Below are 15,916 nucleotides of genomic sequence, written 5' to 3' on the forward strand. Positions count from 1 at the left end.
ACACAAAAATTCAAAGCAAAGCTCAGTAGGCGGTACGCCACGAGATACCGCTAAAGGTTTTTACGTCGAAATTCCACGTCGCGGAGCTCTTCCCGATAAAAGCTAAAGAGACATTTTGCGAATTAGTCCATGTGCGAGAAGTGTGGGAAGTAGTATTGTTGCTATGACTTAGTGAAGCTCAGTTAAAAGCTATTGTCGATTCAGTTACTCCTTTGTCGGGGAGATTAGTACTCGATTTTTCATTTACATTCATGGTTTTATCTGACTGCACACTCACATTGCACATAGCGAGTTGTGTGCTCAGTAACAGTTTTGAGTACTGAGAAAATCACGTCACGCGTTGCATAGCGCGAATACGGCGAATAAAACTTAATTTTGACAGTCAGTTCATTATTATATACTAAAAAAAACGTTGCAGAGGAGATGAGCAGTCTAATGCGCACAGGTAAACGATAAATTTCGTTATCAATGTATTTCAGATTCATAGTTAGGAACAGAGACTGTCGAAGTGCATTTACAAGCGTAATAACAGTATAAGTTTAGAGGTTTAGTGCGACTGAAATATTTTATGAAAGTGCTACATTGTGTTTGCAAAAAATTTAACAGATAATGTTAGATGCGATTTATTCAGTGATAACTCGCTGTGTAATTACAATAGTTTTCGTGCAGCAATTGTGTTTTAATCTAACAAAGATTCGCTACAATCAGGGCCAAATTTTTACACATAGTAATTTTGTCACAGAATGAGGTCGCGTACGCAAATTTGATTGAGAACAGATTTCGTTCGCACAGTCGTATTGGCTGATCGTCTGATTATTATGGATTTCCCATCGCGAAGGAAGCGTGTACTGTCATTTACAAACATCGGACATGTGTTCGATCTTCTGGATGTGAAGAGTCAGTGTTAAATCGTACAAGTACAGTTGTGTGTCAACGTTGTTGTGTCACAAATCGCAATGGAGCAAAATTTTGAAGAAGAGATATGCGCCTGCAAAGTGTTTCCAGCAAACCTCGACTCCAGAACCAAACCAACGACCGGTGGATGCCTGTCGTGAAATAACACAAACGCAAAACCCGGATGTTGCTTATCTGATTCCTTGTTGTTAATACCAGCCTACCACAAAACAACACAGTGCAGAAATTCACATGAGGGGTCAACAGTTTCACGAAATTACCGAGATTCAAGCCAGTGTGACGCATGACTTCAACAACATCCCTACCAAGGTCATCCTGACGGTTGTGCATGGTTGTAGGAACGTTCCGTGGGCTGTACTCACCTGAGGGAATGTTCTGACTTGTTATGCTGAAACATGTATTGAAATTTTTACCACCGTTAATTGTGAGAAATGTCCGCACACAAAATTGTTGAAGCTGACCTGACCTGAAAGTCGCCTAAAAATATCACAAAATGGCCGTTTTTCTTGGTTGGTGCTTGCGTGGAAGACCGGCCAACCCTGGAAATCGCGAGTCGCGAGCTATTTGTAGGGTAAGCATTGCTCACACCGTCGGAAGATGTGATCGCCTTATCGTAGCATTCACTACAGAAGAATATTACTGCAAGGTTTTGGTAAAAACGGGAACCAATACTCGTTTCATTGGGATGTTCTTTCTTTTAATTTCTCATACGTATTCCGAAATGTATCATTCTGACGCTAGTTCGAGTTCTGAAAGATATTCTGTACCTCCATATACGTATTCCGCAAGCCATTTTACGCTCAACGTTCAATCTCCCCTGACAGCTGATGGCGAACCCTGTAAATGTTTCGTTTCTTTCTGTGGAGATATACATTGAAGCGCCAAAGAAACTGGTATAGGCATGTGTATTAAAATATGCGGTATTCGGCGCAGCTGTTAGGTCGGTTACTGCTTCTACAATGGCATTTTATCAAGATTTAAGCTAAGTTTGTCCATGGTGTTACAGTCGGCGCACGAGCTATGCGACACAGTATCTCCGAAGTAGCGATTGAGTGAGGATTTTCGAACGACCATTTCACGACTGTACCGTGAATATTAGGAATCCGGTAAAACATCAAATGTCCGACATAGCTGCGGCCGGAAAAAGATCCTGCAAGAACGGGGCTAACGACAACTGAAGAGAGTTGTTCAATTTAACGGAAGTGCAACGCTTCCGAAAATTGCTGCAGATTTCAGTGCTGGGCCATCACCAAGTGTCAGCAGCGAACCATTCAACGAAACATAATCGATATCTGCTTTCGGAGCCGAAGGCCCACTCGTGTGCCTTTGCTCAATGCACGACACAAAGCTTTAAGCCTCGCCTGGGCCCGTCAACACCGACATCGGACTGTTGAGGATTCTAAACATGTTGCCTTGTCGGACGAGTCGCGTTTCGAATTGTATCAAGCGGTTGGACGTGTATGGGTATGGAGACAACCTCATGAATTCTTGGACGCTACATCTCAGCAGGGGGCTGTTCAAGCTAGTGGAAGCTCTCTAATGGTTTGGGGATTGTGCAGTTGGAGTGACGTGGGAAACATGAAACGTCTAGATACGACTCTGGCAGGTGACCAGTACGTAAGCATCCTGTCTGATCACTTGCATCCATTCATGTCCATTGTGCATTCCAACGGACTTGGGAAATTACAGCAGGAATGTGTGTGTGTTCAAATGTGTGTGAATTCCTAAGTGACCAAACTGCTGTGGTCATCGGTCCCTAGACTTACACACTACTTAAACTAACTTACGCTAAGAACATCACACGCACCCATTACCGAACGACTCGAATAATCACTAGGATGTGTTTCTACATTTCTAGCGAACCCGGCAATGCTTCGCATTTGCTAAATATGTATCTGAATTGGATCTACATCCCAAACACCTTGCCTCCTCCTCCCCCCCCCCCCCCCTACCTTCTTCTTTCCTCATCTTATCCTCGCCCTCTCTTTATCTGCATCCTCTTTCTACCCCACTCTCTCTCCTCTTACCCCTCCCTCTGACCTGTCTGACCTGATGCCTTGTTTATTGTTTTTACTAATGAACCTTGACTGAGAAATGAAGCCGTTTGCAATGAGTGGGTAAATCATAAGTATGGAGGGTGCGATAGAGCCCTCTCAACTGCTATAGCTGTGAGGATAGCGTCTTTAATGACAGTATTTTAATCTTCGAGCGGGTAGGGCAACGAATTTTCGGACGATTCGGATGACTTTTGTTGTTGTTGTTGTCTTCAGTCCTGAGACTGGTTTGATGCAGCTCTCCATGCTACTCTATCCTGTGCAAGCTTCTTCATCTCCCAGTACCTACTGCAACCGACATCCTTCTTAATCTGCTTAGTATATTCATCTCTTGGTCTCCCTCTACGATTTTTACCATCCACGCTGTCCTCCAATGCTAAATTTGTGATCCCTTGATGCCTCAGAACATGACCTACCAACCGATCCCTTCTTCTTGTCAAGTTGTGCCACAAACTCCTCTTCTTCCCAATTCTATTCAATACCTCCTCATTAGTTATGTGATCTACCCATCTAATCTTCAGCATTCTTCTGTAACATCACACTTCGAAAGCTTCTATTCTCTTCTTGTCTAAACTATTTATCGCCCATGTTTCACTTCTATACATGGCTACACTCCATACAAATACTTTCAGAAACGACTTCCTGACACTTAAATCTATACTCGATGTTAACAAATTTCTCTTCTTCAGAAACGCTTTCCTTGCCATTGCCAGTCCACATTTTATCTCCTCTCTACTTCGACCATCATTAGTTATTTTGCTCCCCAAATAGCAAAACTCCTTTACTACTTTAAGTGTCTCATTTCCTAATCTAATTCCCTCAGCATCACTCAACTTAATTCGACTACATTCCATTATCCTTGTTTTGCTTTTGTTGATGTTCATCTTATACCCTAGTTTCAAGACACTGTCAATTCCGTTCAACTGCTCTTCCAATTCCTTTGCTGTCTCTGACAATTACAATGTCATCGGCGATCCTAAAAAAGTTTTTATTTCTTCTCCATGGATTTTAATACCTACTCGGAATTTTTATTTTGTTTCCTTTACTGCTTGCTCAATATACAGATTGAATAACATCGGGGAGAGGCATCAAGCCTGTCTCACTCCCTTCCCAACCGCTGCTTCCCTTTCATACCCCTCGACTCTTATAACTGTCATCTGGTTTCTGTACAAATTGTAAATAACCTTTCGCTCCCTGTATTTTACCCCTGCCATCTTTAGAAGTTGAAAGAGAGTTTTCCAGTCAACATTGTCGAACGCTTTCTCTAACTCTACAAGTGCTAGGTACGTAGGTTTGCCTTTCCTTAATCTATTTTCTAGGATAAGTCGTAGGGTCAGTATTGCCTCACGTGTTCCAACATTTCTGCGGAATCCAAACTGATCTTCCCCGAGGTCGGCTTCTACTACTTTTTCCATTCGTCTGTAAAGAATTTGCGTTAGTATTTTGCAGCTGTGACTCATTAAACTGATTTTCACATCTGTCAACACCTGCTTTCTTTGGGATTGGAATAGTTATATTCCTCCTGAAGTCTGAGGGTATTTCACCTGTCTCATACATCTTGCCCACCAGATGGTAGAGTTTTGTCAGGACTCGCTCTCCCAAGGCCGTTCGTAGTTCCAATGGGGTCTACTCCAGGGGCCTTGTTTCGACTCAGGACTTTCAGTGCTCTGTCAAACTCTTCACGCAGTATCGTGTCTCCCATTTCATCTTCATCTACATCCTCTTCAATTTCCATAATATTGTCCTCAAGTACATCGCCCTTGTATAGACCCTCTATACACTCCTTCCACCTTCCTGCTTTCCCTTCTTTGCTTAGAACTGAGTTTCCATCTGAGCTCTTGATATTCATACAAGTTGCTCTCTTTTCTCCAAAGGTCTCTTTAATTTTCCTGTAGGCAGTATCTATCCTACCCCTAGTGAGACAAGCCTCTACATCCTTACATTTATTCTCTAGCCTTCCCTGCATAGCCATTTTGCACTTTCTGTCGATCTAATTTTTGAGACGTTTGTATTCCTTTTTGCCTGCTCCATTTACTGCGTTTTTATATTTTCTCCTTTCATCAATTAAATTCAATATTTCTTTTCTTACCCAAGGATTTCCACTAGTCCTTGTCTTTTTACCTACTTGATCCTCTGCCGCCTTCACTACTTCATCCCTCAGAGCTACCCATTCTTCTTCTACTGTACTGATTTCCCCCATTCCTATCAATTGTTCCCTTATCCTCTCCCTGAAACTCTGTAAAACCTCTGATTTGGTCTGTTTATCCAGGTCCCATCTCCTTAAATTCCCACCTTTTCGGATGACTTAGTGGTATCGTACCCATAAACCGACGAGCAATAAATACAGTTTTCTTGTTTTCTGTAAAACTGACGGCGGGAAAGGAAACAACTCAGCACACTGTTCTGCAAACAATTTTTTTAAAATATATACAAGGAGACAGTTTAATACGAGAGCAGCAATTCCTCTAAAGATTTACACGCCGTCCTGCCATAGCTAAAACTGATAGCATGAAACTAATCATAACAGCAGATCCACACCATTAACCACAGCTTCTACCTCGTCCTCGATTTTAATAGAAAACTTTTATGTTGTTCCTTAAAACAGTATATAGTCTATGTCTTTCCAAAGTTTATTGCACTGTTGTGCAAGCATTTGAAGTAAATCGTTAAAGAACTTTTAGAGATTTTTTATTAAACCGTGACCCATTTTTATGTTACATATATATTTACATATTATATATAGGGTGTCCAATTTAACTTAACCACCGTAAATAACTGTTTGTCCAGATGCAAATTACAAAATGTTTCAAGCAAATGTTTTTTAGCCGTCAGAGGGTCATCAATCAGCATGATTGCCTTCGTTGTAGCTTTGCTTTTTACAAAGATATTTACAGCGGTTTAACTTTTTCAAATGGCACCCAGTATTTTTTTATTCTGTAATTCATTTCCTCTCCTAAAGATCTATCCAAATTTGTAATACAGTGTGCCATTCACCGAAACACAACGTTGTTAATTACATAACACAGCTTTGACTTCTAGCTCGGGGTCACAAACTCGTCCACTTGCCGGAATTGTCAGAAAGGAAATGAAAACCAAGTATAAACATAACATAAAATTGACTATCCTGTACCATTGCCCAGGAGTAGAACATTCTAAGGTAATTAAAGTGGTGACCCTGGTCACCGACACACTGGTGCACTCGTTGAATGAAAGAATTATTTACTGCTTCCAGTGTTGCAACTGAAGAGAATTACAAGCAAGCACGATACGTTCCTGCATGTCCATTGGAGTTGTTGAAATATCGCGATAGATAACGTCTTTAATGCATCCCCAAAGAAAAAAGTCCAGAGGATTTAAATCAGGAGACCTAGCAAGCCAAGTAACTGTTTCTCCTCGACCAATCCATCTGGCAGGATGCCTTTGGTTCAGAACACATACACATACACGGTAGGCATTATGTGCTGGACATCCATCGTATTGATACCACATAAGCATTCTCGTTCTTAACGGCTCTTCATCCAGAAGAGGAGGGAGAATTCGTCTGAGGAAGTTGGCATACACTGTGCAGCGTAGACTACCACTGATGAAATAAGGGCCAATAATTGTAGTAACAAGCATCCCACACCAGACGTTATCTCTCCATTGAAGGTGATGTTCCACCTGTCTAAGCCATCGTGGGTTGCCGCTGGACCAATAATGCATGCTTCTTGTATTTACCTGTCCTTTGAGAAGGAACATTTATTGGTATGTAGAACATCGTAGTAGAAGTTCGGTTTGGCGAGGATATGCTACTGTGCCTACTGACAGAACTGTACATGATTCTGGAAATCATTCTCATGCAATTCTTGATGTAGGTGTACATGGTAAGAATGGAATCGGTGACGTGTAAGAATACGATGTACACTATTTTTAGGAATGCCAATATCGTGTTCAAGCTGTCGTGAGCTCACATGTGGTTTCATAGCAGCGGAAGCGAGAACAGTAACTTCGGCAGCCTCGTGTGTGCGAGTGCTACGACAATTGCGTTGTCGTGGTTTGAAACTTCCCTTTTCCTGAAGCGTCGCAAAAAGACGGGAAGGTGGCTTCTTGTCAGGATATCGCTCTCTGTGCTTTCCGCTCCCTACGTAGCATTTCGCCTACCTTCAACAACAACAATACAAGAAAGGTATTGTCGATGCAGTTTGTAGGAAGGACAGCCTTTAGAGTATGCCTACTCTACACTACTTTCTCTTCATTGGTGTACATTGTACTCACACAACTCTTCAACTGACGATGGTTAACGGAATGACGAGTATGCATTCTACTTACGTTTACATTTGTCCTCTGTCAACGTCAGCACGTGGACGTTTTCCATTACACCGAATAACTGCACTAAGCGATGGGAGCGTCGACGTCAATGTTGTGTTACGTAATTAATAACGTCGTATCTCAGTGAATGGTACACTGTGATTCATTTTTGAACAGTTCCTTAGGAGGGGAAATGAATTACTGAATAAAAAATTACAGGGCGCCATTTAAAAAAGTCATATCGCTGTTCATATCTTTAAAATAGCAAAGCTACAACGAAGACAATCATGCTAATTGATGTCCCCCTGACGGCTAAAGAACATTTGCTTGAGACATTTTGTAATTTGCATGTGGAAAAACGGTTATTTAGGGTGGTATGTTAAAAATATGTAGCCTGTCTCCATCCGAATGTTTAACTGAGTATTGAGTAATAATGTCACTAAACCGTTCAATAACTTTTGGAGCGTTTGGTAACATCGTTTTCTCTTTATCTATAACAGACACACACACACAGACAGACACACACACACACACACACACTCACACACGCACACACACAGACACACACACAAACGCGTGCGCACGCGCGCGTGCGTCAACTAAAATGTTGTGGATTAAAGGTTACGGCGACCGGTTGCAATACCGAAAACTCTTCGAACATTTAATTCGGTGACAACCTCTTTCAGATTTTAACACGATACCCTAACGGACACACACACACACACACACACACACACACACACACACACACACGTTCAAATGTTCGTTAGCGTATAATGTAAAAATCTGAAGGAAATGAAATTTGAAATATTCCCGCCGAATTAAATGTTCGAAGAGATTTCGGGATTGCTACTGGTTGCCGTTAACTTTAGTCCACGATATTTCATTCAACTGGATACCTGCCAGTAAACTTCAGGTGAGCTCTCGAAGGCTGAGGAAGACCTCCGCCGCTGCGCCTTACGTAACGCACTGACAGTATCGCCGAGCACACCACCCGCCGGCAGCTAAAATTAAGTATCGGGAAATGCATAATGAAGAGAACGTGCCAGCAAAGTCCCTACCTTATCTTCCCTTCGTTGGAAATGTTTACATCAAAATAGCAAGACTCCTTATAATGTTCAGGTGAAAGTGATTTTTTCCCCCACTACTTAAGTTTTCGCAATGCTGGGATCAGTAAGGACGATTTGTTATTGCGGAAGGCACTTATTTACCAAATACCTTGCCATCGTGGTGTGGTCTATATATGGCAAACAACATGGACAGTGAAGAACGCTGCACGGAACATAAAAGTTGCACTCACCTTCTGTAACTCAGCAAATCTGCAGTTACGGGACATTATATCTCCAACCAACTTTGAATGCAGTATAACAAAAGATTAGTTTCGGACATAGCAACATCTTTTTTGGGACTCTATTATAAACGAATTCGCTGAAATACGCATAGCGGAAATGGGACTCCATTATAAAAGAATACGCTGAAATACGCCTAGCGGAAAATCTAATGAACCCAGATAGCGGCTACCAGCTGCATAATGCGCAGAATCTCGTCATCTCCGGGATTTGCTCCACACGAAGACGCCAGACTACTCCTGTGACTGTGGCGAGCGGCAACGCCGAAACTAAACTTTGCAGTTCCAACAGCGAGGGCGCTGGCGCCGGACGATGTGGTAGTTCTGTCACCGTTGACCCTGACGGATGCGCGGCAGTATTCTTAGCGGGCTATGTAGGGCGGCGCGGAATAAGTTTTCGCCAGTCTTCGATGGCTTACCTGACGATGACTGGCAGGTATCTAGTTGAAATATCATGGAATGAACGACGACTGGCTGCAATCCCGGGATCTCTTCGACCCATATGAAGGAAATCGGTCGGGATTTTTGGTAACCACTTTTTCCCTTAATACTCGTATTAGAGCCCCGGTAATACGATCTAATTGGGGTTGAGGCTACGTTGGATTAAAGAAAACTCTGATAATAGGGAAATATCGCTAAAAGGATGGGTAATCATGCATAATGACTTAGAAAAGTAATAAAAATTCCATATAGTACTTACCTGTGTTATATTCTTTCTTTAAAGTATTTTTGCATCTTCTAAACGTTTGTTCATATATGTACAGTCGTGCTCAAAAGTATCCGAACGATCTGAATTGCATTTAGTCTGATTCGCATACAATTCTCATAACGCAGCTGTCTAGCAGGTCCTCTAATCGCTCCTCGGTACAGTCGTTTGACTATTGAAAATGGTTACAACAAATCACCACTAGAAAACATTGCTCTGTATCGCAATAACTCAAAATGTGAAGTAATACCACGATACTAAAAATATCAGGGAACACCTTATCACAGATAAGACTGTCCTTAAGGCTTGTAAGCTCACATTTATTACGATAAATAACATACCTCAAATGTTACCACTCTCATTATTACGTCAGATAAGTAATGCACATAGTAAGTTCGTGGTATTCAAGATTTCCTCTTCAAAGTAACATACCGTACTAATTATTTAACACAAAATGCCATTAAAAATTTAAGTTATTCACGAGGTGCAGGTTGAGAATATGTATGAACTTCAAATGACACGACAAACCATCTCGTTCTGCATATGGAATCAACCCCAGGTCATGCAGAATAAACAAAGATTTCGTGACTGACTGAAACTAACAGTCATTTCTGACTAGGCATACAGAGAATGATATACCTCGATCTTAGACAGCATCAGGATATATCAACTTTAATTTACATAACGTAAACATTTTTAATGGACGCAAATTCCTACGCACCATCCATTGTCCCTGTTAACGAACTACGACAGATGTTAAATATTGCTTCTTCACAAGTAACTTACTTGAAATGCCGTGAGGTAAAGCTTTGTGTTGGACAGGGATTCGAACCCAGAACCTAATCGTATTGTTATAGCAGCACAATCAACTATGACATATTGGATTTTCTTGGCAGTAGCGAGATGTTTTAAGTGAAACGACGAGACGAAACATTAATTTTTTTCCTTCACAGGACACCAACCCGGCACCTATCGCTGTTATATTCTAGAGAAAACGAACGTTAAATATGCGTTTATTACACCAGCAGCGACATGTGAGCATGTTTGGAAATAATAAGACGATGAGTTCAGTGCTGACTGGTAATCGAACCCCACACATATCGTTGTTAACTACACACAAAGAGACGTCTGCTACCGAATTTTTCTCCACCAGCAGCTCGAAATAACATCGTTGAACTTTCAGTGATCTCGCAAATAGTTCTGGGTCTCACTGGGAGTCAAAAACGTCAGATATCGTTATTGTCGACGACGAATGAAAATACATTAAAAATGAAAATTGTTATCCACCAGCAGATGGGTGTCTCTTGCGAGAACTTGATAATAATTGATCAAAACTTTAGTGCCGGGCCACGATTCGAACCCGTTCACGCGCAATATGTGGAGATGTTGTGGAATCTGCAGTTTTGAACAAACAACTAATTGCAGTCGAGCTGTATTGTCATGAAGGAATCAAATTCCGCGTTAAGGGCGGTCTGAGTTGCAGTCCCAGTTCAGAACCAACTTTATCGACCTACAGAAGCTCAAATAAAAGATGGAATAAATGTCCTGTGACCGTACATAGCGTTTGTTTAGTCACTAGAAATAATTAACTAGTATAAGAAAGGTTACTGGTGACAGAGTTTCTACATGTCGCCACTCCTTTTATTGTGGTTCAACCTAATGTCTACTTGGTAGAGAAGGAATATGATTTAATGTGAATTTCAGACCACAATGCCATTATACCTTCTTCACTTGGAGTAGCCAGAAGAGACTAGAATCTGTCTCTCCCTATCAAAAATCATCAGCAGGAGTCGGAATCCAACGCAGACCATGGGTATATGATTCTATCATCAATCCAACATACCACCAACTCCTCTTCCATGGGGCACATTTCTCTATTGTAACGCCGTTGCGCCACACTAGATGAGAATTCTGACACATTGGCTCCATGTAGTGGTTTGCAACATATTCAGTACATTCATTTACTTGGTTGACACAATCGTCATGAACTATCTGCCTCGGCTACCCAGCGCATACATTCGACTCTATTTTGTAATCACTGAAATAAAATCAAGTAAGTGCCACCTACACAGAACTGCCAACATTGTACAATGCAGAAACTTAAATAGGAAGTGTTCCTTTCCACTTGACTCTCTTGCGCTATCTGTTGCTTGAAAACGTCGTGCAGTGCAAAAGAAAAGCTGTAACTGTCTGTCTCTCAGAAGCCTACATCCGGCCATATGCTTTATCTCACAACACTGTGCAATGCGCAAATTCTGGAAGAACTGTTGTTGACTTCTGGAGCTGCAGTAGCTGCGGTTCAGCTAGTAGTGTAAGTGTAAATGCAGTGAACCACAGACAAAACGTCTCGAGTACGAATACATTCACTGCTACATTTTTTAAAACGCAATTCTGCTGTCTGCTGAAGTTATCAGTCTAATGGAACTTTTAACATAATTCCCTTGACTTATCAACCCAAAATAGACGCATGTGGAAGAAGAGCCTACTACTGCAACATTTTGTTCTTTTCAGGTTTAATAGACTGCCAGGCAGCAGATGCATGTGGAAACTCTTGTATTCTGTATGGGTAGAGCTCATCGTGCCAAAACACGTCAGAAAAGTATTTCCGACATTAGCTGTCATGTGGTAGTGGCACTTTATTCTTCTTCAAACATTGTTTGACAGCTTCAACTCAGAACTAGTTTTCTAATTGTAATCCATAAACTGCTGTTATAGATAACATCAGAAAATTCACATATATCGTTGATGATTAATTTCTGTCTCATGTCTACTATTGTTTAAACAACACTAAAAGAAACCCTACGAAAATTGTGCACTGTTTTATAACAAATGAAATAAAACTACCCATGATAACCTTACGGTGAAAGTCTGTTTTAATAAAGCTGAGTATCTGTACACAGGCGTGCCCCTATCGGACCGAATTAGAAAAATACTACTTACTTAGATTTCAATTGGGTCTGTGTTTAATTGGTATGCTGTGTCAGACTCAAGAGGTATGGAAATGTAGCATTTCATAAATAAAGTTATGTATTCCTAGAAATCCTAATTTTGCATGTCAGCAACGGAAGCCTGTTGTGCAGCATTGTAAGTTTTTCACCATTGCACTGTGAGCCGAAAGTATTTTCTTGCGTTTTCCTTATCGATTTTGATCTGAATGCTTGTAGTGCTTTCACAGCAGGGATAAAAACGTTGCAGTCTGTGACTGGAATGAAGAAACAAGAGCACACGCTTTCTTTACAGGACAGTACATTACCACATGGCTAGCGCAGAGGTATTTGTCTTAGCTTCCTATTACTAGGCCAGTAGTGACTAGAACTCGTAAACCGCTATTTCAAGGACAAGATTAGTTGCGATTTCCACGTGCAACGACTTTCCTGGGCTGAAAACCGAAAATTTACAATATTTTGTTACACCTCAAGCGATAATAATTCAGATAATTCAGTGGAAATGACAGGAAAAATCAAGTGAACATTGAGGATTAATCACATGCACACCTGGAAGTAACTCGTCGATCACAGAGTTGCCAAACATACCTTGCCCTGTTGCCAAATCTCAGTTACAGTACCAGCACGAAGAGGACGAACCGATATGTTCCTGTAGACGTCTGGGAAATTACCATAGCTGGTATCTCAAAGACGGGGGGGGGGGGGGGGGGGGGGGTACATCTTTGGAACATGTAATGCGTCTCATTCGCATTTCTGTAATTAGGTTTAGGGACAAGAGCGTAGTTACTAATCATACTCAGAACTGACTGTAAACAAAGCATCATAAATCAGTAACTGTCATAGTTATTTTTATATTTTCATTCATAAGTGTGCTCAAAACTATGAAACTCATTCATGGATGTTTTCGTGCCTTGCCGATAGTCGAGCACAACAAACAAATAAAAATAAAAAAACAATGTTTGTGTGTGTGTGTGTGTGTGTGTGTGAGAGAGAGAGAGAGAGAGAGAGAGAGAGACAGAGAGAGAGAGAGAGAGAGAGAGAGAGAGAGAGATAGAGAGAGAGAGAGAGATAAACATAAAAAAGAATGAGAGAGAGAGTAAGTAATTGTTGTAAAGAAATTGCATCATGGTATGTAAAGATATCTTTCATTAAAATGACACGTTCCACATCATTACAAAATGTCGTATTCATTATCTATGGAACAAACATTAATCGAATCAAATCTAATCTAATTTAATCATATTTCTGACTAGCCATGAAGAGTCATGAATTTCCGAAATTTTCGCCAATATCAGTAACCAAACCTAAACTTGAAAATAAAAGACCACAGTTTTTGTAATAAACTGGGACTCCTATCACGACCCTTTCATCTCTGTTAACTAACCACGAAAGGTGTCTGGTATACCTTCATTCAGAGTTAACAAAGTGTGCATGCATTTAAAGATGAAGTGCTAGATGTGAAGTTCTGCGATGGAGATACGAACCCAACACGTAATTAGATTGTTAACTAAGTATAATCCAATGTTATGTATCGATTTTTCTTATCAGCTGCTAGGTGTTTGAATCTAAAATAAGGATACCAATTTTTGTGCCTGAGTGACAATCGAGCCGCATACCTACCGCCTCTCTTTGTCATCCACGAATATAACTTAAGCATCAATTGGTTACTCATCAACAGTAAGGTGTGTGCGTGTTTGACCAGAAATAACGACGCCTATTACGAATATTGGCAACACGTGAACAGACATTAAAAATGCATGTTAATTTTCACTAACAGGCCGGTGTGCACGTGATAGGGCTTGAAATGAAATTATGAATATTTTTGTACTGGATCAGTATTCGGACCCACATACATACCTTTGGAAACTGTAATCATGATGGAAGTTTATACACCAGAATGTTTTAAGTAACTGGTAGGAGAAAACGCTGCATATTAACCAAACCCGCGCCTCCTCTCCGTATCCTTCCATGACACGAGCATGGGTTTCGCCTCGCATACCACTACAAGGCTATTCGTAGCACAACAGAGAATTGACAACATTGTCACAAAAATTTGGCAACACTTTGATAGTACAATCACTTCCACGTTAGGCACTGAACTCACTCGCTAAACTCACTTGATATTCCCTTTCCATTTGAATGTCTCATGCTAGATAACCCCTAGACACTGAGAGAGAAAACTGAATTTTTTGGCTAAAGAAATGTTATTCTTCACGTAAGTGACAACTTCTATTACCGTTCACGATGCGTTATGAGGCTTAGCGACCAGTACCATGATGAGAGTCGCGTGCTGGCAGCAGTGTGTCCATAGCCCCGTGCCCGCACCTGTATCTCGTGTCGCACCAGCTCAATGAGTCGTCAGTTCTAACCATGGCAGGGATCAGCTTGTGTGTGCTCCTTTTTCTGATTTATTTTATGGAGCTGTGAATTTCCAGAAAAAATTATGTAACAGAATCGGAAGAAAACCTTTACGTGTCAAGTCCTCTTGGTAGCTCGACACAGTAAGTTGTGTTAATGGTCATAGATCTCAGCTTTCTGACTGCCAAGCTGCTTCACAATACAAATGTCTCTGATGAAATTCGAATCTACTATCAATAATACGAATTTCAATATTGTTCTTCACTTAAGACAGCAGGGTGATAAGTATGAAGGAAACGAACCTCTTGATTACTATAGGGCCTCCATGCTAAATTTCCACAGTAGCAATTAGGAACTCTCTGCAGACATTTGCTAACAGTGGCTCTAGCAACTTACTTTTTATCTGGGTAGCTTCAAATATGGACAATTTTTTCGCCTGAAATCCAATTGAATATTTTAAATATCACTTTTGAACATCGTTCACATCTCCATTAATTAATGTATGGACCTCAAAACAAGCAATTTGCCTGAGTAGCTATAGAGTGGGTTCTGAAAGGTATTGACACAATGTTTCGCATCCATTTACCATAGGGAATCAAAGAAAGAAACCAAACACATTACATTGCATTTACTCTCAGTGCCTTGACTTACACATATGAATCCATGAAAAAAATAAATAATTTGAAAAATCTACTGTGAAAGGAAGAAGAACAGGATGTGACGCTTTAATTATAGCCCACTGGATCAGGAACAATGAAATTAATTCTGTGCCGCATTGATGTACTGCATACTAGTGTAATAAAATACTCATCAAATATGTTAACATGACCAGATACTGGGATGAGCCAGTTACCACAAGAGATTTGTTACGAGTATTAAAAGCCAGACTACCAATCCACATTAGAGAGAAACTGTTGAATGTTACAGACACCGACTTAAAAGAATTTCTGTCTGTAATCGATTCCCTGGATCTTGTGCAGGAGGACGCCAGAAAAACTTCTGATGTCACCAGCAATACAAACAGTTCGAACGGAAAGAATTCATGGAATTCAAACAAGGGAAACAGGAGCAAAGCTAGTCCTAAAAAAAATAAAAGTAAATCTTATGGAAACAGCAATTACAACAATAACAGTAATAGAAACCAATACAACCAAGATTGTGGTTACAACGATAATAATAACAAGGATTATAGGAAAGCCGAAGAATACCAACAGCCGAATGGTAATCCAAGGCAGCATCACAATCAGAATTCAAATTTTCGTAGTGACATTAACAACCGAAAAAGACGGAATGACCACAGACC

Source organism: Schistocerca americana, chromosome 7 (assembly GCF_021461395.2).
Source record: "Schistocerca americana isolate TAMUIC-IGC-003095 chromosome 7, iqSchAmer2.1, whole genome shotgun sequence".
Classification (NCBI taxonomy): Eukaryota; Metazoa; Arthropoda; class Insecta; order Orthoptera; family Acrididae; genus Schistocerca; species Schistocerca americana.